Source organism: Podarcis filfolensis (assembly GCF_964270895.1).
Source record: "Podarcis filfolensis genome assembly, chromosome: 1".
Lineage (NCBI taxonomy): Eukaryota > Metazoa > Chordata > Lepidosauria > Squamata > Lacertidae > Podarcis > Podarcis filfolensis.
This window is the reverse complement of record NC_139604.1, coordinates 124900792-124926542: the sequence shown is the minus strand read 5'-3', so window position 1 is coordinate 124926542 and position 25751 is coordinate 124900792. Positions and strand designations below refer to the sequence as shown.

Genomic DNA, 25751 nt, shown 5'->3' with positions numbered 1-25751 from the left:
GCTGACTGTGCCGGGGTGTTAATGCGAAGGGGAGACACCACCGATACACCGGGCCCCATTTTGAATCAAGATGGCAGACCAATACATGACTTTGGTGCGATGGGTCCAAACTCACAAATTGCTTTATCCATTTAAAACAAAAACAAAAAACATTATTTTTTTGGTTTCCCAAAATAAAATCCTGGAAAGAGCTGGTTGGTTGTTATGAAGGTTAATATCATACTATTTAAAATATTGTGGATAATTGTTCCTTAATTTCAATTAAGATTTAAGTGGGTTTTCTTAAGAATCACTGAATACTGATCCAGCTGAACATTCCCCATGAAATAAATGAGGAAGTGCTGCAGTGACCCTGAAGTTGAGCCTTTCTCAACCTGGTTCATGGAGGTAAAGGTAAAGGGACCCCTGACCATTATCTCGCTTTACTGGCCAAGGGAGCTGACGTTTGTCCACAGACAGCTTCTGGGTCATGTGGCCAGCATGACTAAGCCGCTTCTGGTGAACCAGAGCAGCGCACGGAATTGCTGTTTACCTTCCCGCCAGAGTGGTACCTATTTATCTATTTGCACTTTGACGTGCTTTCGAACTGCTAGGTTGGCAGGAGGAGGGACCGAGCAATGGGAGCTCACCCCGTCGCAGGGATTCAAACCACTGACCTTCTGATCGGCAAGTCCTAGGCTCTGTGGTTTAACCCACAGCGCCAGAGGCTAGCAATGGCTCCTGTCCACGATGCCTGTCCTCTGCCTCCACATTCAAAGGCAGCCGTGCTTCTGAATTCCAGCTGCTGGGAATCACCAGTGGTGCGAGAGCTCTTGTTCTCAAATCCTGCTCCCTGGTTTCCCCCAGGCACCTGGTTGGCCACTTGAGAACAGGATGCAGGACTCAATGTGCCGCCGTTGGCCTGACCCTGCAGATCTCTTCTTCCCAATAGTGCCTGCTCTGTTTGCAAGAACATTGCAAACAGAAGAGGGCAGCAAAGATAAGGAAATGGAGAAGAGTAGGCTAACTAGGTCAGTAGTTTTCCAAGATGAGGGCTTGGGGATCCTTTTTGTATTGATGTCTGCCAAGGGTCTGCCGTGGCCCCTTGTGGATTGTGGAAGTCTGTAGGTAACAGGGTGCGTATTTATCTGCTCCTGATTTCATGGGCTATTTGATTATTATTATTTTGTTATTTAAAGACTTTTATTAAAGGTTTTGCTCGTTTACAAAAGCACGTGCGTTGTTTCTTTCGAAGGCTGTGTTTTCTACAGATCAGTTATATTTGTTGTGAGATACTGGTGCTATTTGCAGCATAGGGTGGGGAAGAAAAGAGGGGGGAGATGGGAGGTGGGGGTGGGGTGGTAAAGCTTATGTTATTTTATTTAGTGTATGCGTGGGGTTTTTTTGTGTGTGTGTCAGCATCACTTTGGTAGGTTCTCTTTCTGTTCCTGGGCTATTTGTCTCCTGCAGGGCGGCCAAACAGTTGTGTTCCATTTTACACTTTTGCAACTTGGTACAGGATCGCTTGCAACAAGGGGAGGGCCTCAAATCCCATAAACAAGACCTTTCAGTTACTCTTCGGGCAAATGTTAAGAACGATCAGGAAAGCCGCACCTTCGAAGACGTGACGGCTGAGGATTTTTAAAATGCCATGATGTAAACATCGTTCCCTGGTGTCGTAATTCCACAGCATCTTCGGTTAAGTCTGGGAGTGTCTCCTGACTGAAACGCTGGAGAGGCGCTGCCACTCAGTGTAGACAATACTGGGCTAGAGATAGACCAAACAAACATTGTATATACCATTGTAATAGCATTAGGTGAAAGGTAAAGGGACCCCTGACCATTAGGTCCAGTCGCGGACAACTCTGGGGTTGCGGCGCTCATCTCGCTTTATTGGCCAAGGGAGCCGGCGTACAGCTTCCGGGTCATGTGGCCAGCATGACTAAGCCGCTTCTGGCGAACCAGAGCAGCGCACGGAAACGCCGTTTACCTTCCCGCTGGAGCGGTACCTATTTATCTACTTGCACTTTGACATGCTTTCGAACTGCTAGGTTGTCAGGAGCAGGGACCGAGCAACGGGAGCTCACCCCGTCACAGGGATCTGAACCGCCGACCTTCTGATCGGCAAGTCCTAGGCTCTGTGGTTTAACCCACCTCGCCACCTGCGTCCCTTGTAATAGCATTATAATACAATTAATCATGAGAACAGTCCCTGCCCTCACACCTTTAAGACGCCATAGATTATTTCATGGCCAAAGGTCTGAGTAAAAAGGAATGTTTTTGCCCGTCATGATGGCACCAGGCGAGCCTCTCTGGGGAGAGCATTCTACAGTCGGGGAGCCATCACACAAAAGGCCCGTTCTCATGTTGTCACCCTCCGAACTCCACCTTTTACGTGCACCTCATGCCGCTGTCTTTTCGCAGCCACAACACATGCCTTTTTATATAGTGGGACTCAGGGGTGGTGGGCAGGGAGGGGTGCTGGCTTGCTGTCAACCACATCACTGTCCTTGCCGGGAGAGAGAGAGGAGGGCTCTGGTGGTGGGAAGGCCAGCATGACATGACAGCAGTGGCGGTGGTGCACTGCACTGACCTTTGGTCTGTGTGTGTGGTTTGGGAGCTGCACGGCCAGGGAAAAAACAATGCTGTCCAGGGTTGTAAAGACTGCAGAGAGAATAATTGGGTGCACTCTTCCCACCTTAGATCAAATCTATGCTTCCAGGTGCCATAAGAAAGCTGCAGAGATAGCGCAGGATAGTGCGCACCCCGGAAATGATCTCTTTCAGCTTCTGCCTTCTGAAAGAAGGTGTTGTTGTTTAGTCGTTTAGTCGTGTCCGACTCTTCGTGACCCCATGGACCAGAGCACACCAGGCACTCCTGTCATCCACTGCCTCCCACAGTTTGCTCAAACTCATGTTTGTAGCTTCGAAGACACTATCCAACCATCTCGTCCTCTGTCGTCCCCTTCTCCTTGTGCCCTCCATCTTTCCCAACATCAGGGCCTTTTCCAGGGAGTCTTCTCTTCTCATGAAAGAAGGTACAGGGTTATAAAAACTAGGACTAGCCGCCTGAGAAACAGTTTCTACGCAAATGCAATTCTGGTTCTAAACACAGCATAAGGAGTCTCTATAGTATATTGTATTTTAAAATGGGGTTTCACAGTTTTTAGGGGTTTTTTAATGTCTTATGTCCTATGTAAATTTTGTAGAGAGCCAGTGTGGTGTAGTGGTTAAGAGCAGTGGACTCGTAATCTGGTGAACCGGGTTCGATTCCCTGCTCCTCCACATGCAGCTGCTGGGTGACCTTGGGCTAGTCACACTTCTCTGAAGTCTCTCAGCCCCGCTCACCTCACAGAGTGTTTGTTGTGGGGAAGGAAGGGAAAGGAGATTGTTAGCCTCTTTGAGACTCCTTCAGGTAGTGATAAAGTGGGATATCAAATCCAATTTTCAATTTCATTGTTCTGTATGGGACAAGGACAATAAAGATATCATATCGTATCGTATCGTATCGTACCACAGCACCCTTCTCCCTCCCAGTTAGCACAGCAACGCAGCGGATGGGAAGGCCGGGGTCCAGGGAGGCCTCTCCCCGCTGCCCACCCCTGGCCAAGGCCTCCCTTTGTGCTTGGCAACGGGGCACCACAGCAACGGCCGCAGCAGGGTGCATGCACAGTGTTCCCATGGCCATGCAAACACGGGGAGGCACTTGCTCCTGTACAGCTGAGAAAACCTTCCGCCGTTTCCCACATTTGATCAGCCGGCTCGAATGAATGGCATGTGCCACTGTGAGAGACTTCAAGCGTCCACATTGTTCGCGTTCTTGCTTCCCAGTCGGATTTGCCAGCGTTCAGATTCCAAGCCGGCGACCAGACCCTTCTCCGCTTACTGTGTGTGCACAAAATACGTCTCACGGTTTTACTACAGAGGCTTTGCATCCCTGAGCACCCTATCGGCTTTCTTAGACCCTCCAACCAGGACACTCTCTGCCTAATCTGGGTAGGTGCCAAACTGCAGAAGACTATTGAGGAAAGAAGACGCTGAAGATACAGGAATAGGCGCATTCTGGACATTCATTTGTGCACCATTTAACACTGGAATAGTTCTGTGTCGCTGTGATGTGTGCATTTTTAAAATAAATAAATAAAATTGCAATGCAACGAGCCAGACAGACATTGAAGCCGAGTCCTAGGCACCCTCTTCAGACTATGAGAGAGATCCTCCATCAATAGAGTCTTTTGCAGGGCAGATTCGAGGGTAAACCATACGCGGAACGAGCCTGCCCCTGCGGCTTGATGGAGGTAGAAACTGTCTTTCATGCCTTGTTACGCTGCCGTCTCTATGGGGTTAGACACTCGGTATTTATTGCCCCTGCTATGCAAAAATCTCCAAATGAATCCAAACTTCAATGTCTAAAATCCCTGGTAGAGGACAAGGATCCTGAGATCACGTTAAGAGTAGCCAAATTCTGCGCGATTGCCATAAAACTTAGGGAACAAGCTGTGCTATCATAATGATTAAGGCCTTAAATGATAAATTTAGGTTATATTTTAGTGACTAAGTTTTAATTTATATATATTTTCAACTGTTGCTATATCTGCATGGCCCAAGAAGGTTACTCTTTCCCATGGGTAGGCAAACTAAGGCCTGGGAGCCGGATCCGGCCCAATAGCCTTCTAAATCCAGCCTGCTGACGGTCCAGGAATCAGCGTGTTTTTACATGAGTAGAATGTGTCCTTTTATGTAAAATGCATCTCTGGGTTATTTGTGGAGCCTGCCTGATGTTTTTACATGAGTAAAATGTGTGCTTTTATTTAAAATGCATCTCTGGGTTATTTGTGGAGCATAGGAATTCGTTCATATTTTCTTTCTTCAAAATATAGTCCGGCCACCCCCACAAGGTCTGAGGGAAAGTGGACCAGCCTCCTGCTGAAAAAGTTTGCTGACCCCTGTTCCAAAGTAATAAAAGTGATCTCAGTTACCTCGTGGGAATTGGCATTCTGTGAACCGTGTTGCAGAGAAGTCAAGGAGATGACTAAAAGCTGAGGGATTCATCCTCTCATGATATCATTGCCTGAAATCAAATATTGTCCAGACAGGTGGAGTTCTACTGTCCTACTGAGCGTTGACCCGTTTTAGGGGCAGGGAGAAACTTGGTTCTGTTCTCCTTCTAATGCAAACCTATTTAAATTCACTTTCCCCAAAGCAATACTTGGCAGCACATTCGAGTTAGAAAGTCTTCTGTGAAACCCAAACAGACATTGATTTAGTTGTCCAAACTTTTCAGGTGCTGGAGGTACTGATTCGGTTTCCCACCTGCCATTTTCTTTCTGTCTCTCTGGAACTTTCTCTGGCCTAATATCCATTTCTCCTCCTAGTTCAGGAATAGGCAAACTCTGCCCTCCAGATGTTTTGGGACTACAACTCCCATCATCCCTAGCTAACAGGACCAGTGGTCAGGGATGATGGGAGTTGTAGTCCCAAAACATCTGGAGGGCAGATGTTTGCCTGTCCTTGTTCTTCTCCAGGTTAATTATACACCTACTAGGCTGATCTTTTCAAAGTTTTTAAACTAAGATCCAACGCCTTACAGCAAGATCCTATGCATATTTGCTCAAAAGGAAGCCCCATTGGGTTTACTGGGTCTTCTTCACTAGCGAGTGTGTTTAGGATTGCAGCTTCTACGTTTAAAAAAATTAACAGTCTCAAGTCTATCAAAAAGCTCTATTCGCGTAAGCACAGTCTACAGATGATTTCCTTATTTTCATTTCTGTGTGTTTCTTTTTCAAAAACATGCAAGTGACATGCAATTCATAAAATGCAAAGGAAAATAGCATTTTATTGATTCATTTCTGGGTGCTATTTTGGGTTCTATTTCTGCGGAGGATGCAGCCAAAACATGTTATAGCTAAACAAAAGGACATTTAGTTGCAAGGGTAAAATAAATCCTACTTAAAAATAAAAATAAACTCACATTGTTATCGAACTAATTTAATGATGATGAAAAGAACAGTTTCTTAATTGGGGGGGAGGGACGTCAATATTTCAATAAAATATACCCACATGAAAGATATCCAGATTGGTTTTTTATTATTACAAAAAAATGCAAATGATGTGATTCCAAGATGGAAAACATTCCTAGGGTGAAACATTGTTTAGAACCCGAGGGTCGCTTTGGAATGTCGGCAGCCAAGACCTAAAATTCTTTGTGTCGGAATAATAACAACAGGAAGCTTAAACAATGGCTCTGATCTGAAACAAGAAAAGGTTTCCTCTCTTGCTTTTTAAAGTGGAATTGCACTGCACGGCTGGCGGAGACGGATGGGGGAGAAATTCAGTTCCATTGGCATTTAAACATGAAACCACCAACTTCAGAATTCCTGAAACTATACGCACGAACCAAAACACAGCCATCTTCCTAAATTCATACTACCCCAGACTTTGCAGTGCAGCATCTTCAGCCAAGTATTGTGTAGAAAGTTGCGTTGAATGGGGTAAAGTGTGCATTTAAAAATGCACATTTAGTGAAAATAACATGCAAACATGTATTTTAAGGGTTCATAATTTTTTTGAAATAGCAACAACCTCAGATATGCAGATGACACAACCTTGATGGCAGAAAGTGAGGAGGAATTAAAGAACCTTTTAATGAGGGTGAAAGAGGAGAGCGCAAAAATATGGTCTGAAGCTCAACATCAAAAAAACGAAGATCATGGCCACTGATCCCATCACCTCCTGGCAAATAGAAGGGGAAGAAATGGAGGCAGTGAGAGACTTTCTTGGGCTCCATGATCACTGCAGATGGTGACAGCAGTCACGAAATTAAAAGACGCCTGCTTCTTGGGAGAAAAGCAATGACAAACCAAGACAGCATCTTAAAAAGCAGAGACATCACCTTGCTGACAAAGGTCCGTATAGTAAAAGCTATGGTTTTCCTAGTAGTGATGTATGGGAGTGAGAGCTGGACCATAAAGAAGGCTGATCGCCGAAGAAATGATGCTTTTGAATTATGGTGCTGGAGGAGACTCTTGAGAGTCCCATGGACTGCAAGAAGATCAAACCTATCCATTCTGAAGGAAATCAGCCCGGAGTGCTCACTGGAAGGACAGATCGTGAAGCTGAGGCGCCAATACTTTGGCCACCTCATGACAAGAGAAGACTCCCTGGAAAAGACCCTGATGTTGGGAAAGATGGAGGGCACAAGGAGAAGGGGACGACAGAGGACGAGATAGTTGGACAATGTTCTCGAAGCTACCAACATGAGTTTGACCAACCTGCGGGAGGCAGTGGAAGACAGGAGTGCCTGGCGTGCTCTGGTCCATGGGGTCACGAAGAGTCGGACACGACTAAATGACTAAACAACAACAATTTTTTGGGGGGGGAGGGAATGTATCCTAGGCAACATTGTTTACAAAGTTGTACACAGTGTGAAAATTCACATTAAAATACAGGTTTTCACGAGGACTTAAAAACAATATTCGCAAACTGGTGTGGAGAATGGAACTGAAGATCAAAAAAATAGGAAGCAGAGAGAAAGCGAAATGGAGTCACCCATCTCTACTGATAACGGAGTGTGTGTGCTTGAAAATGCAGCAGCTACAATATCTTAAATAACCGAACCATTTCCCAACCCATCTTGCACACTTCTTCGAAAATGGAATTTGCTCCCACAAGTTGGTGATGGCAAACGTGGATGGTTTTAAAAGGGGAATAGAAAATTTGTTGAGGCTAAGGCAATCAGTGGCTGCTGTTCCTGGTGGCTATTTATTACCTCCTTGTCAAAGGCAGCATGTCTCTGATATCTGTCGCTGGGAATCACAAGCAGGAGAAAGCTGCTGTTTATTATGAGCTTCTCATAAGTATCTGGCTGGCCAGTGTAAGACAATAAGTAACCAAACAATTAAACCCCTGTGTTGCAAACAATTATCAGTAATATCCAAGGCAACACGATGACCAAGTACAACAATGTGATGTCAATATAAACTCTTTATATAATCTATACAGAACACTGAACAGTATGAAATATATAAATTATGCACTCTCTGCAAAACCAAATAAACAGAAATCTTATAAATCTCTGAAAATCACAAAATATGCACTCTTGATGGATTCTCTTGACAACATAGAACCAAATAAACATAGAACCAAATATGTTCTATGTTTTCAGGAGAATCCATCAAGCTGGCGACCCCATGACCGGCATAGCAAGGTCAATGCGAACAACCCTAAATATAGGGAGGGTGGGCGGGTGATCCAATGCGTGCAGCGAAAAGAGGAAGCTCAACGCTGCATGCAGGGAATAAAAGACTTCTTGGCTGTCAATAGGAAAATGGCAACATCAAATTCTCCCCAACGACAAGAGGAGCCCAATCGGAAAGGTGGCCAACTACTTTTTCCCGCCCATCAACAGTGAGGTGTCTTGTTAGACCCCACCGCAACACGTGCTCTCCGTGAAGGAGAACACGCTTTCCCATAGGAATCAATGGAAATTATGGACTTTATGTGAACACTTGCCTAATGAACACTTTCCAGGAAACGCATTGTGTTTGTTAAGTGGGACCTGCATGTACATAAGAAGAGCCCTGTAGCTGAATCAGTTCAACAGAACTCCTCACCCTCTGCGCACCTGCACAAGCACGCACGCATGCACGCACGCACGTGCACACACACACACGCTTCTGATTCCCAGCAACTGCCTACAACCGTAGAGGTGGATCATAGCCATCATGACAAGCTGCCATAAGATCAATAACAAGCAAGCCAGCCTCTGCCTGCAGTCCTAGAATCTAAAAGACAAGACGCAGATTTCATTCTGTGCACATCCAAAGGTGAATCTACCAGGTTCACATTTTCCAAAACAATACGCCAGCTGAAATGCAGCCCATCTTTCAAAAATCAACCTTCTGCAAGTTTTGCAGCGCAGTTCTCTGGTCAAGCAAAAGTGCACGGAAATGCATATATTCATGAAAATAACATTCTAGAAATCCATTACATTGGAGGAAATCAGAAAACGTGTCTATTAAGCAAAACTCTATGTGTACGTTAGCAGAAATTTGCACGCAAACGCTGATGAATTTGCACGATGACTTCTTGTTGCTTTTTAATTGCAAGCAGGTGTGGAGATGAGGAGAGCTGGACTTAAGGCCAGGAGAAATGAGAAATAGATAAACCGAAACTGGCAGATTCCCCCGTCCCTATGTGTGTACACCTATATGTCCCTATAGCTGATGTACACGTTACAAATTGCAATGTGTGGGGGAAGGTAAGCCTGTGTGCTTGAGCCCCACTCTGTTTACAGCTTTCCTCCATTCCCGAGTGTGTGAACCAGCCTTATTATCTCATTGCAATCCTTGAGAAACCGGGGTCCTCCCCAGGTTCCCCCGGAGCCAGTATCAATTCAATCGCCAGCAGTGACAAGCCTGAGGGCGCTATTCATGAGACCATAATGCCTGGGCGCAAGCCTGATAAGCAATATCAGCTTTCCCAGCAACCCAGCCTAACCTTATGAAACTGCAGAACAATAAATTTATTGAAGGCTGCCCTAAAATAGCAGGAAATTATTACTCATTTGAATTATGTTCACGTTAAGGTCAATCCGCCTCCCCCTCCCCTCTCCCGGACTCTGATTGTTAATATTAGATGAAAGGACATTTCCTTTACATTGTATTTGGCCCAGCCATCGCTCCAAGAAACAGGAGAGACACATACATTACACCCCAGAAAACAGTTCTGGGCTGAATATTGTTTTGCACTTCGGCCGTTAGTCATTTTTTCCTCTGACCTTTACACTAATAATGGCAGGTTTCTATAAATGACAGGTAACAAATGGAGGAACCGAGGCACAAGGAGACAGGGTGTTTCTTGGACATAATCACACAGGAAAATCGAGATGGAGCCAGAGAACATCGTGTGGGGGCAACGAAGCAAGATGCCCAGCTAATCAAATGCATCTGGAAAGATTTTGGGCACCAAGGAAAAGTAACGTCACAGACTCTTAGAAGGAAGGCTGGCTCCTTCTGCCATAATACTAGAACTCACCCAATCAAGATGGATGCTGAAAGGTTCGGGGCAGATGAGAGAAAGGACTTCTCCACATACAGTGGTACCTCGGGATCCGTTCCGGAGCCCCGTTCGCATCCTGAATGGAACATAAGATGCGACGGCACGTCTGCGCGTGTCGCGTTTTGCCGGTTCTGCGCATGCGCGTGACGCCATTTTGAGTATCTGCACATGCGTGAGCGGCGAAACCCAGAAGTCACACACTCCATTACTTCCAGGTTGCCGTGGAGCGCAACCCAAAAGTGCTCAACCTGAAGCGCATTCAACCCGAGGTATGACTGTAGTTAAATTATGGAATTTACTCTACAAGATGGAGACTTGGGTGCCAACTGTGATGGCTTGAAAAGTGGATTAGACAAATTTGTGGAGGGTGAGGCTATTGGTGGCTATTTGCCATGATAGCTATGTTCCAAGTCCACCACTGGAGGCAATGCGCCTCTGAATACCATGCGAAGGAAACCACAGGTGGGGAGAGAACTGTTGCATTCAGGTCCTGCTTTTGGGCTTCCCATAGCATCTGGTTGGCCATTATGAGAACCAGAAGCTGGAGTAGATGGGCCATTGGCCTCATCTGGGGACCCACAGGTTGAGAAAGGCTGCTCTAGTCCAACCCCCTACAATGCAGGAATATGCAGCTGCCCCATGCAGGGATCGAACCTGCAACCTTGCCATTACCAGCACCAGGCTCTAACCAATGGAGCTATGTTCTAATTATTTTGGTATGGCACTAGGGATAGTTTGGAAGCAGTATTTTTGGATTCAGTGCAAACATACCTTGAACGTTCTGCTACATTTTTGATTCATGGATCAGAAGCGTCGACTCCAGAGCACCTGCAGGAGAAATAATGCAGATGTTGACAAACTAAGATAAGCTTGGAATTCTAGAATCTTATGCTGCAAGACGTGGATCTCTTCTGGATATTGTATACCTGCTATTTTCCAAAATAAAATTTAAAAATTCCCATTGAAATCTCCCAGACTGAGCTCTGGAGTGTAGGGAATCAGCTGAAGGCAATATTAACAGTAGACATTAATATAATAATAATAATAATAATAATATTATAATAATTTATTATTTACACCCCACCCATCTGGCTGAGTTTCCCCAGCCACTCTGGGCGGCTTCCAATCAAGTGTTAAAAACAATACAGCATTAAATATTAAAAACTTCCCTGCCTACAGATGTCTTTTAAAAATGGGGTAGCTACTTATTTCCTTCACATCTGAAGGGAGGGTGTTCCACAGGGTGGGCACCACTACCAAGAAGGCCCTCTGTCTGGTTCCCTGTAACCTTACTTCTCGCAATGAGGGAACCGCCAGAAGGCCCTCGGTGCTAGATCTCAGTGTCCGGGCTGAACGGTGGGGGTGGAGACGCTCCTTCCGGTATACAGGACTGAGGCCATTTAGGGCTTTAAAGTTCAGCACCAACACTTTGAATTGTGCTCGGAAACGTACTGGGAGCCAATGCAGATCTCTCAGAACCGGTGTTATGTGGTCCCAGCGGCCACTCCCAGTCACCAGTCTAGCTGCCGCATTCTGGATTAATTGCAGTTTCCGGGTCACCTTCAAAGGTAGCCCCATGTAGAGCGCATTGCAGTAGTCCAAGCGGGAGATAACTAGAGCACAGTGCCAGTTGCATAGTACCCATGCCGTCACCAACACCCCTTCTAGGCCAACCCCCAGAGCTGTTTTGCAACTGCTCTCCCACCCCCAAAAAGTGCTGCTGCTGCTGCTTTTTTAAAAAAGGGATGTAAACATACAAGCAGCTCAGTATATATGATAATTATTGAAAGAAATTGGACAACCTACCTGGCACAAGACAAACAGGTGACTCAGCATTATCGATTGTACAACCATCCAGCAAACTGTTACATTGGAAGGAAGCCACAGGGAAGTCTCTTTAAATTTAACCTTTGTCTTCAATGTAGCATTTCAGAAAGCAACATTAGCCGGATGCTGCTGAAGGGTTTTGTCGAAAACTGTGGCGAGCCTGGAAAACAGAATCATCAGAGAGGAGAAAATTAGGCGCAGCCTTGCTAAGAGACATAATATCTCTGGTCGTTTTCCCTTTATATTTCAGATGCAATTATGCAAGGCTGTTTTCAAGCTGCGAAACACGTTCAAGAGATGATAATATCACTTTGATAACTTCCCAAGTGTTTGCATTAACATGTCTCCAAATCCCGCCCCGGGGTCCCCTCTCATCTGAATTAGCCACACATTCTTTCCTTGACTCATCTTCTGTAATGAAAAATTGCGCTTTTTTTTTTTTAATCTATTCAGAAAAAGGTCTCCACTAAACCTTGTGTTTAGTACATGCAGGCTTCTCATTTTTTTTTAGAAAACAAAAGTCTGCCCCTGCTAGTGCATACAGATAAGCCCTCTTCAGATATTCTTAAAATTTAGTTGGGGGAGGGCAGAGGAGCATGGAAGGAAGTTCCTGCCCATCCACCTCAGATTTGAAAAGTGGGTCTTAAGCACATTGAATTAATTCATTTAACCACTGCATTTATATCAAGGTTGTTGATGGAATCCTCTAAACAAAGACACTCCTACCTTCTGTTCCAGGAGTGCCAACACATACCTTGGTTTGTGTTTCCTTGGAATGAAAGACACTGGACAAGGTGGTGCCTTTAGATATACAGTGGTACCTCCAGGGGTACATCGGGTTACAGACGCTTCAGGTTACAGACTCTGCTAACCCAGAAATAGTCCCTCGGGTTAAGAACTTTGCTTCAGGATGAGAACAGAAATCATGCTCCGGCAGTGCGGCGGCAGTGGGAGGCCCCATTAGCTAAAGTGGTGCTTCAGGTTAAGAACAGTTTCAGGTTAAGAACGGACCTCCGGAATGAATTAAGTATGTACAGTGGTACCTCTGGTTGTGAACAGGATCCGTTCTAGAGGCCCATTCGCAACATGAAAAGCCCGCAACCTGAAGCGCTGTATCTGCGCAGATGCGCGGTGTGATTTGGCGCTTGTGCGCATGTACAAAGCACGATTTAGTGCTACTGCGCATGCGCAAGCAGTGAAACCTGGAAGTAACCCTTTCTGGTACTTCCGGGTTGCCGCAGGACGCAACCTGAAAAAACATAACATGAAGCAAACGTAACATGAGGTATGACTGTATATATGTTTTAACATACACACATTTACAGGTTGAGCATAAGTTGCAAAGGCCCACCACATTAATACTACAACCGATCTTGCCCCCCAATTAGGTTTCTATGGGGATCCCCAGAACAGAGAGCTAGCCAGATCTTTGTGTCTCTTCGCAATTCAAGACAAGGTCTCTCACACTCACAGACATCACCTTCAACGAGGGATGAGGGAAGACATGCCCCTTTAGCCCACTTTTTAGAAGCAACTCCAGAACTCCAAAAGCAACCTTTTGTGGTCCCTATATGCTATTATGGTGGTACCTCGGGTTATAGACGCTTCAGGTTACAGACTCTGCTAACCCAGAAATAGTACCTTGGGTTAAGAACTTTGCTTCAGGATGAGAACAGAAATCGTGTGGCGGCGGTGCAGCAGCAGTGGGAGGCCCCATTAGCTAAAGTGGTACCTCAGGTTAAGAACAGTTTCAGGTTAAGAACAGACCTCCAGAACGAATTAAGTTCTTAACCCGAGGTACCACTGTATTATTATTATTATTATTATTATTATTATTATTATTATTATTTATATCCCACCCATCTGGCTGGGGAAACCCACTCTGAGTGGCTCTCAGCAGAACTCTAAAAACAGAATAAAAGATCAAACATTAAAAACTTCCCTAAACAGGGCTGCCTTCAGATGTCTTCTAAAAATCAGATACTTGTTTATTTCCTTGACCTCTGATGGGAGGGTGTTCCACAGGGAGGGCACCACCATCGAGAAGGCCCTCTGCCTGGTTCCCTGTAACCTCCCATCTCACAGTGAGGGAACTGCCAGAAGGACCTCAGAGCTGGACCTCAATCTCTGGGCTTAACGATGGGGGTGGAGACACTCCTTCAGATATACTGGGCTGAAGCAGTTTAGGGCTTTAAAGGTCAGCACCAACACTTTGAATTGTGCTCGGAAGCATATTGGTAGCCAAATTAGGTCTTTCTAGTTTTGCAAAGAAGTGTTTTCCAGATTTGGCTAGACCCTGTTAGGTTAAATGTCCCTTTTCCTACAGAATCCCACCAAACCAATAGGAAAACACAGCCTTGAGGGGGTCCCAAAATGGCATCCAGGCCCATCCCTCAATCCTATAACAATAGACTCTACCCTTGAGTATTCCACTCCCTAACTGGAGCAGTGCCTGGTGGCAAAGGATGATGCAGAGCACAAGAGAGCCATCATGCCCCCTGCTTTGCCCAGAGACAAGGAAGGATCTACTATGAAAATGATCAAGCTTAAGCTTCAGAGGCCTTCATCCCAGAACAGCCCCAGAAGCGACTTTAGTTCACATTGCTTTAAGAAATGGGTCTAGTAGATGTAATTTGAGTCACACTGATGTGAGCCAAATTGATTAATTTTTCATTGTATATATTTCAACACTCTCAAAGTTTGAGATGTTGTGAAGGTGTGGTGATCTGTCATGGAACAACCTTATTGAAGAAGGTAACAGTGGTTGTCCAGGCCTTGTTGCTGGTTGTGAAGGGACCCTCCTGACAGTTCAAGCTTTAGGGTCCAAAAAATGCAGGTCCGCCACAGCCCACAGAACACCCCAAAGACTCCTGCAATATCACAGAGGTGTGGCGTGAACCCCCCATTTCCCAGTCAGAAGAACCTTGGAGGAAGCATAGGACAACTCATTTGTCCTCATTTCAGCGCTGCTGGTACCAACGAGGCCAAGAAGAAGGTGAAAGATTCATGGTCCACTTCCTCCAACAGAGGAACAAAGGAAGCAGTCTCAGTCAGACCACTGGTCCATGAAGATCGGTAGTGTCTATATAAGGATGGGGAAGTGGACCTGACTGTTATCTTCCCCACAATGCCAAGCCAAATTGGACAGGTAGGAGGAGGCCTCCACCTGCCTGTCAACTGACATCTCAATGACATCAAGGCATTTATTTATTTTTGTCCACAGGGGTCTTCAGAAGCACCTCTCCAAACACCATCGACCAGCTCATCGTTGGCTCTTCAGAAGCCCAGTCCAAAGCGATGTGCAGCATCTTATCCTGCGCCTTGAAAGGGGCTTCGCAAGCACTGATTGGTGGTGCCAGCAAAGCCCCTTTTGGCTGTACCTTCCCACACCTGGCATAATATACAACATCGAGTATAAGGCAGCTGGGCATAGCTGGGCTGGAATGGCCTCGTAGGCCAAATAGGGAGGCCTGTTAGGTCGAACTAAGCCCATGGACTAGTGGTGGCTCACCAATTTCAGGCAAGGGACATTCTCATCCCATGCTCTCTCCCTTTCAGCTTCAGTCCTTCTGGCGCTGTGGGTTAAACCACAGAGCCTAGGGCTTGCCGATCAGAAGGTCGGTGGTTCGAATCCCTGTGATGGGGTGAGCTCCCATTGCTTGGTCCCTGCTCCTGACAACCTAGCAGTTCGAAAGCACGTCAAAGTGCAAGTAGATAAATAGGTACCACTCCGGCGGGAAGGTAAACGGCGTTTCCGTGCGCTGCTCTGGTTCGTCAGAAGCGGTTTAGTCATGCTGGCCACATGATCCGGAAGCTGTACGCCGGCTCCCTCGGCCAATAAAGTGAGATGAGCGCTGCAACCCCAGAGTCAGCCAGGACTGGACCTAATGGTCATGGGTCCCTTTACCTTTACCTATGAAGACAGCTGAAATTGGAGAAGGTGCAGAGAGTCTTTCACCCAAAGGCTAAGAAGCAAAGCAAAAACCAAACTGGCCCAGCATGGATATTGATTTCGGTGCTAAGCGGCCAGCACCCAGGTAAGACTAGAAACCCAGCCTGTCTGTCCAAAAGTCTTAACTGTACACCTATCAGTCCGGACGACCATCCACCAATTATTCGTTCCATTTTGCAATCTGTCCCAATAAATCCCACATGTTTCTTTTGTGTCAGAAGATTCTTTCTTTCCCTCCCCCCGCCCGAGACTTGTTTAAAATACCCTGCCCTCTAACCCCGCTGCTCTTCCTCTTGTATGTTGAGAGGCGTAAAGAATTCGCCAGAGTGACTTTGACTAGATCCAGGGAAGGGAAACGAAGGAGGAACAGCTGGGTGGGGAGAGGGGGGAGGTGGGGGTCAGGTTGCATGTGTCTCATCAGGAAGAGCCACAGGTCTGACCTGCAGGAATGAGGAGGACAGCTGACTGGTTGTGGTGAGAAGGGGGGAGAGAGCTATTTAAAGGGTCGAGAGACCATATTCTCCAAAAATGTTAAAATGAGGTGGGCTGATGTACAGAGGAAGCAAAGCATGGCTTATATTTATGCAACAGTCCATATGTAAGAACATGTGAAGAGTTATCTGTGGGATCAGATGGAAGGTCCATTTAGTTCAGCATCCAGCCAACTTGTGAACATTCAATGAAGCTGGATGTTGAGAGATACACGGCAGATAAAAGAAAGTCCTTCTTCACATCGTGCCTAGTTAAAGTAGGGGACATGATCCCACAGGAGACAACTTGGATGGATTTAAAATAGAATAATAAAGTCTTTTGTCCTGAACAGTAGAAAGAGAAATTGATGAAATACCGCATTTTTCGCCCTATAGGACGCACTTTTTCCCCTCCAAAAATGAAGGGGAAATCTGGGTGCGTCCTATGGGGCGAATGCAGGCTTTCGCTGAAGCTTGGAGAGCAAGAGGGGTCGGTGCGCACCGACCCCTCTCACTCTCCAGGCTTCAGGAAGACATCCGCAGCCTAGGCAGCCCTGAAGGAGGTCCCGCAGGGATGTCTAGGCTGTGGATAGTAGCCTGCTTCCCGGAGCGTCGGGCGCCCTGAAAGCAGAGCGCCCGGCGCTTCGGGAACAAATCCGCAGTGTGGGGAGCCCTGCAGGAGTTCCCCGCAGGGCTCCCCCCGCTGCGGATAGTAGCCTGCCGCCCAGCGGGTGGGGCGCCCTGAAGCAGAGCGCCCCGTGCGCCGGGCATACATCCGCAGTGTGGGGAGTCCTGCAGGAGTTCCCCGCAGGGCTCCCCATGCTGCGGATAGCAGCCTGCCGCCCGGCGCGCAGGGCACCCTGAAGCAGAGCGCCCCTCACGCTGGGCAGACATTGGCCAGCCCCACAAGCTCGGGGGACAGCAGGGAGGCGCAGCGCCGCCATCCCGCTGTTCCTTGACCTGGTTCGGTTTCTCCGACCTGCTTTTGGGGGGGGAAATAAAGGGGGAAAATTTTCCTTTATTTCCCCCCAAAAAAACTAGGTGCGTCCTATGGGACGGAGCGTCCTATGGGACAAAAAATACGGTATGCAGAACTGGCTAAACTGCCATACAAACTGCGGGAGAGAAGGACAACTGTGATTTCAAAGAAGAATGGGAACTTTTTACAAATTACTTTAAAAGACAACAAAATGAACTGGACTCTTGGCAAATGTATGGATTGATACACAAATGATACACAAATGTATTGATTGTTAACATAGTAGATAGATAACATAAAGATTTCTACAATTTTACAATACACAGAGAATAATATGTGTGGAGAAATCAGCGAGAGGAGCTGAGGGAAGTCTCTGGGGGGAGGGTTTGATGGGGAGGTGAAAAAATTATGAATAGGATATGTTTTGATACTTCGTTATGTTGAAATTGCTAATTAAAAATATTGAAAAATAATAATAAAATAGAACAGAATAATAAAGTCATAGATATGTGGAGTTGGAAGGGACTCTGAGGATCACCTCTCTGCAATACAAGGAATATGCAGCTGTCCCATAGGGGGATCGAACCCGCAACCTTGACATTATCAGCACCATGCTCTAACCAACTGCGCTATCCAGGCTGGCTCAGGACTGGAGAACTTCATGGAGGATAACGCTGTCAGTGCTGTGATGCCTATACTCTGTGTCTACAGTCAGAAGCAGCCACACATCTGAATACCAGCTGTTGGAACCCAATGGGGGTGGGGCAGGTGGGGTCTCTTGCGCTCAGGTCTCGCTAGAGGGTTTCGCACAGACATCTGGTTGGCCACTGTGATAACAGGATGCCGGACTGGATGGGCCATTGCAAACAGAAATAGGAGTGGAAAGATCAACAATTTGCATGTTTGTCTGAGGTCAGGAATGAAAATTATGCAAGTGAATATGAGCAGCTTTTGCCATCTTGCTTGCAAAGGTTATGCAAATAATGCAGTTTTTTGCATTGTTTTTATTGTTTCCCCTCCCGTTGAAATGCATTGAAATTAATTTTGTGAATAATTACATAATTAATTACATTTGCTTTGGCCATAGTGGGTACTGATACAAACAACATAGGTTTTAGCGGAAACTGAACTGCAGAGGAAGGGGTACAGCGTTGATGGAAATCGCGGCCTCCTTACAATCCCATATCGATAATAGAATGAGGGTTGCCTTTTATAACTGTGATTGTGTCAAGCCAGGGATAGCCCTCAACCAAATGACAGAGATCAAGTTCTTCTTTTTTGTGATTTTCGATTTTATACATTTCAATAATTTTACAATCATTTTAACATTTCAAAACTTGACTTCCTTCCCTCCTTTCTGAGATTCATTAAATTTACTTTTCCAATATTTTCTGCATATCCAAATTAACTTAATTTACTCCTTTATTCATCTGCTTTAAATATATACTCTTATAAAACTGCAGGTTATTACAATAATCCTGCCAATGTTCTTATCTGTTTACAGATTGTTTGTTTGTTTGTTTGTTTGTTTGTTTGTTCTTTAATCACCTCTTCAATCACCTCTACCTTCAGTAGCTGCCAAACACAGGAAAGGTGTCTGAAGGCCCTTTACTGGTGAAAACAACAACAGGGGTTTCTACAGGCATGGTGACCTCAAATAACTTTTTACCTGGCCCACCATGGAGTTTGGAATCTTCCATTCCCAAAGTAAAGATCATTCAAAGAGAGAGGCAAGACGAGACAAGCTTTGGAGATAGCTGAAGACTGGCATTCCCTGATGCTTCCTTGAGGTTCGTTTTCCTGTTTCAGGAGTCTGCCTGAATCGCTGTAGGGAGGGCAGAGCAGGATGTCTTCGAGCAACAGACTCGTGGTACATCGTCTTACTCATGCAGATTCAAAGATGGAGAAGAGCTTGTGAGGTCTGTGCCGGGGCTGCAAAGGCAGCTTCAGGCAAGACTGAGGCTTGATCTGCCACTGATAGGATCCTGCTCATATAGCGAAGTGAGCCGAGTGAGTCAGATGCACAACAGCAGCTACTTCCAGTTGCTGCTCTGTTGGTTTGGAACGGTTACACAGGCAACAGTTGTGAGCTGGATCAGGGACATTCACAAATCTGAACCATCGTTTTCGAAGGGCAATAGGACTTGCACCAGCAGTTGGTACTTCCAGGAAGCTCAGGAATTATTATTATTATTATTATTATTATTATTATTATTATTAGCCCGCCCAGCTGCTCTGGGCAGCCTAGGGTACATATAAAAACTTAGTAAAACATCAAACATTAAAAACTTCCTGATACAGGGCTGCCTTCAGACGTTTTCTAAAAGTTGTATAGTTCTTTTATCTCCTTGACATCTGATGGGAGGGCGTTCCAAAGGGTAGGTGCCGCTACCAAGGCGGCCCTGTTTGGTTCCATGTAACTTCACTTCTTGCGGTGAGGGAACAGCAAGAAGACCCTCAGAGGAGGACCTCAGTGTCCGGGCAGAACGATGAGGGTGGAGACACTCCTTCAGGTATACTGGGCCAAGGCAGGGGCGTAGGAAGGGGGGCGAGGGACATTCAACCCAGGTTCCATCATGGAGGTGGGTGACAAATTATCAAGGAATAATTACTGCCCTACTAAGGGCAGTTCATAAAAAACTTTTTTTGAAAACGCCTGCTCCAAAGGTCTTATCTTACTACACTAGGGATTATATAGCTATATATGAAATTTCATGCATATCAGTTAATATCTTGACCCTCCTCCACAAAAATAGCTGTTTACTTGACCATTTTCCTATGACGTGAAGGCTGAAATTTCAATTCAGTGGAGCACTTACTGCTCCCAACCCTAACCCTGCGGAAAGCCATCTAATTAGACTTTTATTTGATTTTGACAAGTTTTTAGGAGGTAATTTATGTATCTGATGTTAGCCGCCCTGAGCCTGACTTCAGCTGGGGAGGGCTGGAAATAAATAAAAGTTTATCATTATTATTACTTATTATTATTCCTTTGTAAGAAAATATGAAATAACGTAAAACCATTTTTGCAGGCAAAAAAAATAAAACCAATGTTGGGGGGGGGGTGACAGGAAATTTTCCGCACCGAGTACCACCTGACCTTCCTACGCCTCTGGGCTGAGGAAGAGACTTTTGTACTTAAGCCTAGATTGGGTTTCCTTTCTTCTGTAGTATTGAATTCAGTCTGTTTGCTAAATTATTTTGAATTTACTGACATGTTCTGTATTCTGTATATTTGAATTTCCAGCGTTCTCCGTTTTGATGTTTTGAATGTTTGTTCTAAGCCGCTTTGGGCACAACTCCTGATGGAAAAGCTGTAGATAAGTACAGTGGTACCTTGGGTTACATACGCTTCAGGTTACATACGCTTCAGATTACAGACTCCGCTAACCCAGAAATATTACCTCGGGTTAAGAAATTTGCTTCAGGATGAGAACAGAAATCATGCTCTGGTGGCGCGGCGGCAGCAGGAGGCCCCATTAGCTAAAGTGGTGCTTCAGGTTAAGAACAGTTTCAGGTTAAGCACGGACCTCCGGAATGAATTAAGTACTTAACCCGAGGTACCACTGTACAGTCAACTCCCGGTTTGCACAGGGTTTGCATTCTGGGTCACTGCACATGTCAGCGGTCGAGTGTAAGGCTGTTGCGCACCCTGAGACTCAACTCCCTGCTGAGTTAGTAAAACAAAAAAACCCACCTCTCTGGATAACCTTGGGTGAATCCCTGCCACTTGGCCTGGCCCACCTCACAGGGCTGGTGTCAAGCTAAAATGAAGCAATTCTATCCACACCACTTCAAGTTGCTTAGAGTACGAATAGAATGCAAATGTAATAAACAGGCAATCTTCGTGGTTTTTTTGCCCCAGGCCTCAGCAAACCTCTGGGCGTCCCTGACAAAAGGATGTTTACAAAGGGTTTCGGTGCCCTCAGGCGAGCTCATTCTGTCAGAGTGAGTCACCGTGTCCCAATTCACAAGCAATAAATCTCCCCCATATATCAAGGAAGAAGAAAGGGGCAAAAACATAAAGAGATCAGCCAGATGTCCAACTCTAGTTTTATATAACCACAGCAGCATGCAACACCCTCACTGTAACTGAAACTTCCTAATCAAATATACTAAAACTCCTCCCAGGTCTCATCCAGCAGCTGTGCCTTTTCTGCTTTTGTGAGGCTGTATAATTCTGATCGGTTGCACACACAGCCAAGTAACCACAGCCAAACGTCGAATACAGTAAGGTTTAGGATCTGTATATAAAGGTAAAGGTAAAGGTAAAGGGACCCCTGACTATTAGGTCCAGTCGTGGCTGACTCTGGGGTTGCGGCGCTCATCTCACTTTGTTGGCTGAGGGAGCCGGCGTACAGCTTCCGAGTCATGTGGCCAGCACGACTAAGCTGCTTCTGGCAAATCAGAGCAGCGCATGGAAACGCCGTTTACCTTACCGCTGGCACAGTACCTATTTATCTACTTGCACTTTGACGTGCTTTCAAACTGCTAGGTTGGCAGGAGCAGGGACCGAGCAACGGGAGCTCACCCCATCGCGGGGGTTCAAACTGCCGACCTTCTTCCTTATCGCAAAGTATTGGAAGACACAAGAGCTACCCACCCTGGAAGAGTGGCAGATGAAGGTGATGGACTATATGGAATTGGCAGAAATGACTGGCAGAATCCGAGACCTGGGAGAAGAGTTGGTGGAAGAAGACTGGAAGAAATTTAAAGACTATCTTCAGAAATACTATAAAATTAATGAATGCTAAAACTGTGCTTGGGTTGGTAATAAGCGGTAATTAGTGATAAAAGTTAACAAGATTATGCAAAAAAAGGCATTGATGATTGGCTGAAAATATTGATATAGAATGTGTCATGGTATAAAGTTTAAATATTTGAAAAAGGGTAAGAATTTGCTGAATTAAATATCTAAACGGAAATACAAAAGGGGGGAGGCGTGAGGAGGTCAAGAACATAAGCATATGAATTCGAGGTTATTGGGAATAATGGATCTGTTTTTATTTTTTGTTCTTTGTTTAAATTTAATTTTTTTTAATTAGTTGTGATTTTTTTCTTGTATCTCTGTGTGTTTCTTTTTTCTGTAACTTATGGTTTTTTTTTATTCTGAGAATTTCTACTTTTCTTTTCTGTAAAACTTTAATAAAAATTTATTCAAACTGCCGACCTTCTGATCGGGGAGTCCTAGGTGCTGTGGTTTAACCCACAGCGCCACCCATGTCCCACGATCTGAATATAGAATTGCAGATTTGGAAGGGGCCATGAGGGTCATCCACTCCAAACCCCTGCAATGCCAGGGATCTTTTGCACAACACGGGACTTGAAGCCGCAACCCCGGGGTCAGAGCAAAGGCCTCAGCTTCTTGGTTCCCATATTGGCCAACCAGATGAGCCAATGGAAAGCCAATATGGAGGACACAAATGGCTGCATAAGGTTTTAGTAGTTCCATCAGCCCTCACTAGAGGGTTCTGGTTGGAGAAGACTGATCTAGAATATCATTACGCTGGAAGACCTGCAGTTGTACCTAATAAACTTTTGTCCAAATGACTCAGCTTTTCTTCCTGTCTGGAGCCTGACTGGTTCTTGGAGTTTTTGTTTCAGAAGAAGGACACACTTTTTTATTATTATACATTTTTATTAATTTTTTAGCATATCATTTCCAACAATCATTTAACATACATTAATCTTTTAGACTTCCGTCAACTACCTCTGAAGATTTTCCATTCTTTATCACTTAATCTGCATGTCTTAATTTCTCTATTACTTTTAATTGTCCTTAACTAATAATTCTCTTCATAGTCTTCCTTGCAATATTTCACATAATCCTCCTTACAAAACTTCTTGCAGTCCTACTAGTGTAATCTGTTTCTTACAATTGCTTTTCAAATAGTTCAAATATTTACTCCAGTCCTCTAAGAATCTCTGGTCCCGCAGGTTTTGAATCCTTCCTGTCAGTTTGTCTAATTCTGCATAGTCCATTAATTTCATTTGCCACTCTTCTTTCATCCGTAATTCTTCTTGTTTCCATTTTTGTGCAAATAATATTATTGCTGCTGTTGTTGCATATAAAAACAGTTTACAATCCTGTATATTAATACCCTCCCCTACCATGCCAAGTAAAAATGCTTCTGGTTTTTTAAAAATAAATATATATTTCAACATCTTTTTCATCTCATTATATATCATTTCCCAGAAGCTTTTTTTACTTTCTTACATTCCCCAGAAGAAGGACACACTTATAGTGCAGGAGCCTGGGAACACCTGCTTGCTGCTAGTGATGTGATTTATTTTGGGGGTGTCTCCCCCTCCAGATACAGTGCTGGCTGGTTGACTTGTAACCGAGGAGGAGGAAAGAACATAAATGGAACCACGAAGTGGTGGGGTTTTCAGGATTGCTTCCGCATGCATTGCAGAGGGAAAGCATGTTCAGATGGAGATGGGAGCTCTGCGTGGCTCAGAGGGGTAGGAAAAGTAAACAGGTGGGGTGTTCTCTCCTTCCGGGTAAAGGATATCCCAGGGGGAAGGAGAACATGGATTGGTTTCAAGGGTCTCAAAGGAAAGTTGGACGGGTGGTGCAATGTTTGCATTCTTGTGGCTGATACATTGGGTGTACATAATCAATAATAATATATTCAAATCAACCATATGTACAATTTTTTATACGTTAACACTCCTCCATCCACAAGGTTTATTTAACTTTTTAACATTTTAATTGCCCCAAATTGTTCAAACCTACCCAAATAACTCACTATCTTCTCAAACCAATCCTCCTCTTTCTCTCTGAAGCATTTTGCTTTAATATATCCCTTACATCACCCTGGTTGCCCTCCTCTGGACAGACTCCAGTTTGTCAATGTCCGTCTTCCAATGCGGCACCCATCTCTGGAAACAGTAAAGGTTCTTTGTTGGTGAAAGTTAACGAGGGACAGATAAGCAAGAGAGGACACAGACTTCCACGCCTACTTTTTAAATACACGATATGTATTTGTTTTAGTTTTCACTTAGGCTTATCTTTCGTCTTTCTGTGCTGTGGTCGGGCATGGTTTCAGTAACGGCATTAAACGGCAGTGACATTCACTTTATTACTAAACTTTATAAATCTATGTCACGGGAAATAGAAGCGCAGAAGAAATTCTGTTCAACAGGAGGCAACTCGTTCTATGTTGTTGTTGTTTAGTCATTTAGTCGTGTCTGACTCTTCATGACCCCATGGACCAGAGCACACCAGGCACTCCTGTATTCCACTGCCTCCCGCAGTTTGGTCTCTTTCTATGGCTGATCTCAAAATGACTGTTGACTAGTTTTTGATTATCTACCGGTGTTCCCTGGTACTTGTTCCCTCCGTGCCCCAATTCAGGTAACACTTTAGTTCCTATTACAACTCCCTTTTGTAGAAAATATGCTTCTCGGAACATATCTACTAGATTTTCTTTTTAAACTCCACTTTGCAGGGAACCAGGCAGAGGGCCTTCTTGGTGGTGGCACCCACCCTGTGGAACACCCTCCCATCAGAGGTCAAGGAAATAAACAACTATCTGACTTTTAGAAGACATCTGAAGGCAACCCTGTTTAGGGAAGTTTTAATGTTTGATGCTTTATTCTGTTTTTAAACTGTTGAGAGCTGCCCAGAGTGTCTGGAAAAAACCAGCCAGATGGGTGGGGGTACAAATAATAAATTATTATTAATAGTAGTAGTAGTCAACAGGGAAGCTCAACAGAGCTGGTCGTTGCCCCAAGATGAACTTACTGACACCCCAGAAAATGCCCCCAAACCTCTGCGACACCATCGGGCTCCATGATAAATGTGCAGGGAATCTCATACAGAATAACTGGTGTGGAGAGGGCTCCATAGGGAAAGAAAAATTGAAAGCCCCTTCCCTAGATGGAGACCCCAGTGAAGTTTGCATCCAGGTAAGTGAATGTTGGGACGCGGGTGGCGCTGTGGGTTAAACCACAGAGCCTAGGACTTGCTGATCAGAAGGTCGGCGGTTCGAATCCCCGCGACGGGGTGAGCTCCCGTTGCTCGGTCCCTGCTCCTGCCAACCTAGCAGTTTGAAAGCACGTCAAACTGCAAGTAGATAAATAGGTACCGCTCCGGTGGGAAGGTAAACGGCGTTTCCGTGCACTGCTCTGGTTCGCCAGAAGCGGCTTAGTCATGTTGGCCACATGACCCGGAAGCTGTACGCCGGCTCCCTCGGCCAATAAAGCGAGATGAGCGTCGAACCCCAGAGTCATCCGCAACTGGACCTAATGGTCAGGGGTCCCTTTACCTTTACCTTTAAGTGCATGTTACATAGCCTCGCATCCTGCCTTCCTATCTGCCCCCCCCTTTTACAAAAATATTCCCCCCCCCCGGCCAGGCAGATCACTTTCTCTTCCCTTTTGTCCAAGTACAAATTTACAAAGCTTGTTTGCACGCTGTGCCCTGGATTTTAATCAAGTTCACAGTGAAAAGAGATAATAGTTTAAGAAGAAAAGGAGAC

The 25751-nt window shown here is 45.3% G+C and overlaps 1 long non-coding RNA gene across 2 annotated transcripts in view; it reads right to left on the bottom strand.

Moving 5' to 3' along the window:
• Positions 1–12145, bottom strand: part of LOC310766422 — a 34537-nt gene extending 22392 nt beyond the window's left edge. For both annotated transcript variants that reach the window (XR_014550140.1, XR_014550141.1), the window contains exons 1-2: positions 11844–12145; positions 10809–10865 (exon numbers count right to left, since the gene is read on the bottom strand). This is a non-coding gene — a long non-coding RNA (uncharacterized lncRNA). The remainder of the gene's footprint in view (positions 1–10808; positions 10866–11843) is intronic.
• Positions 12146–25751: the final 13606 nt, after the last annotated feature.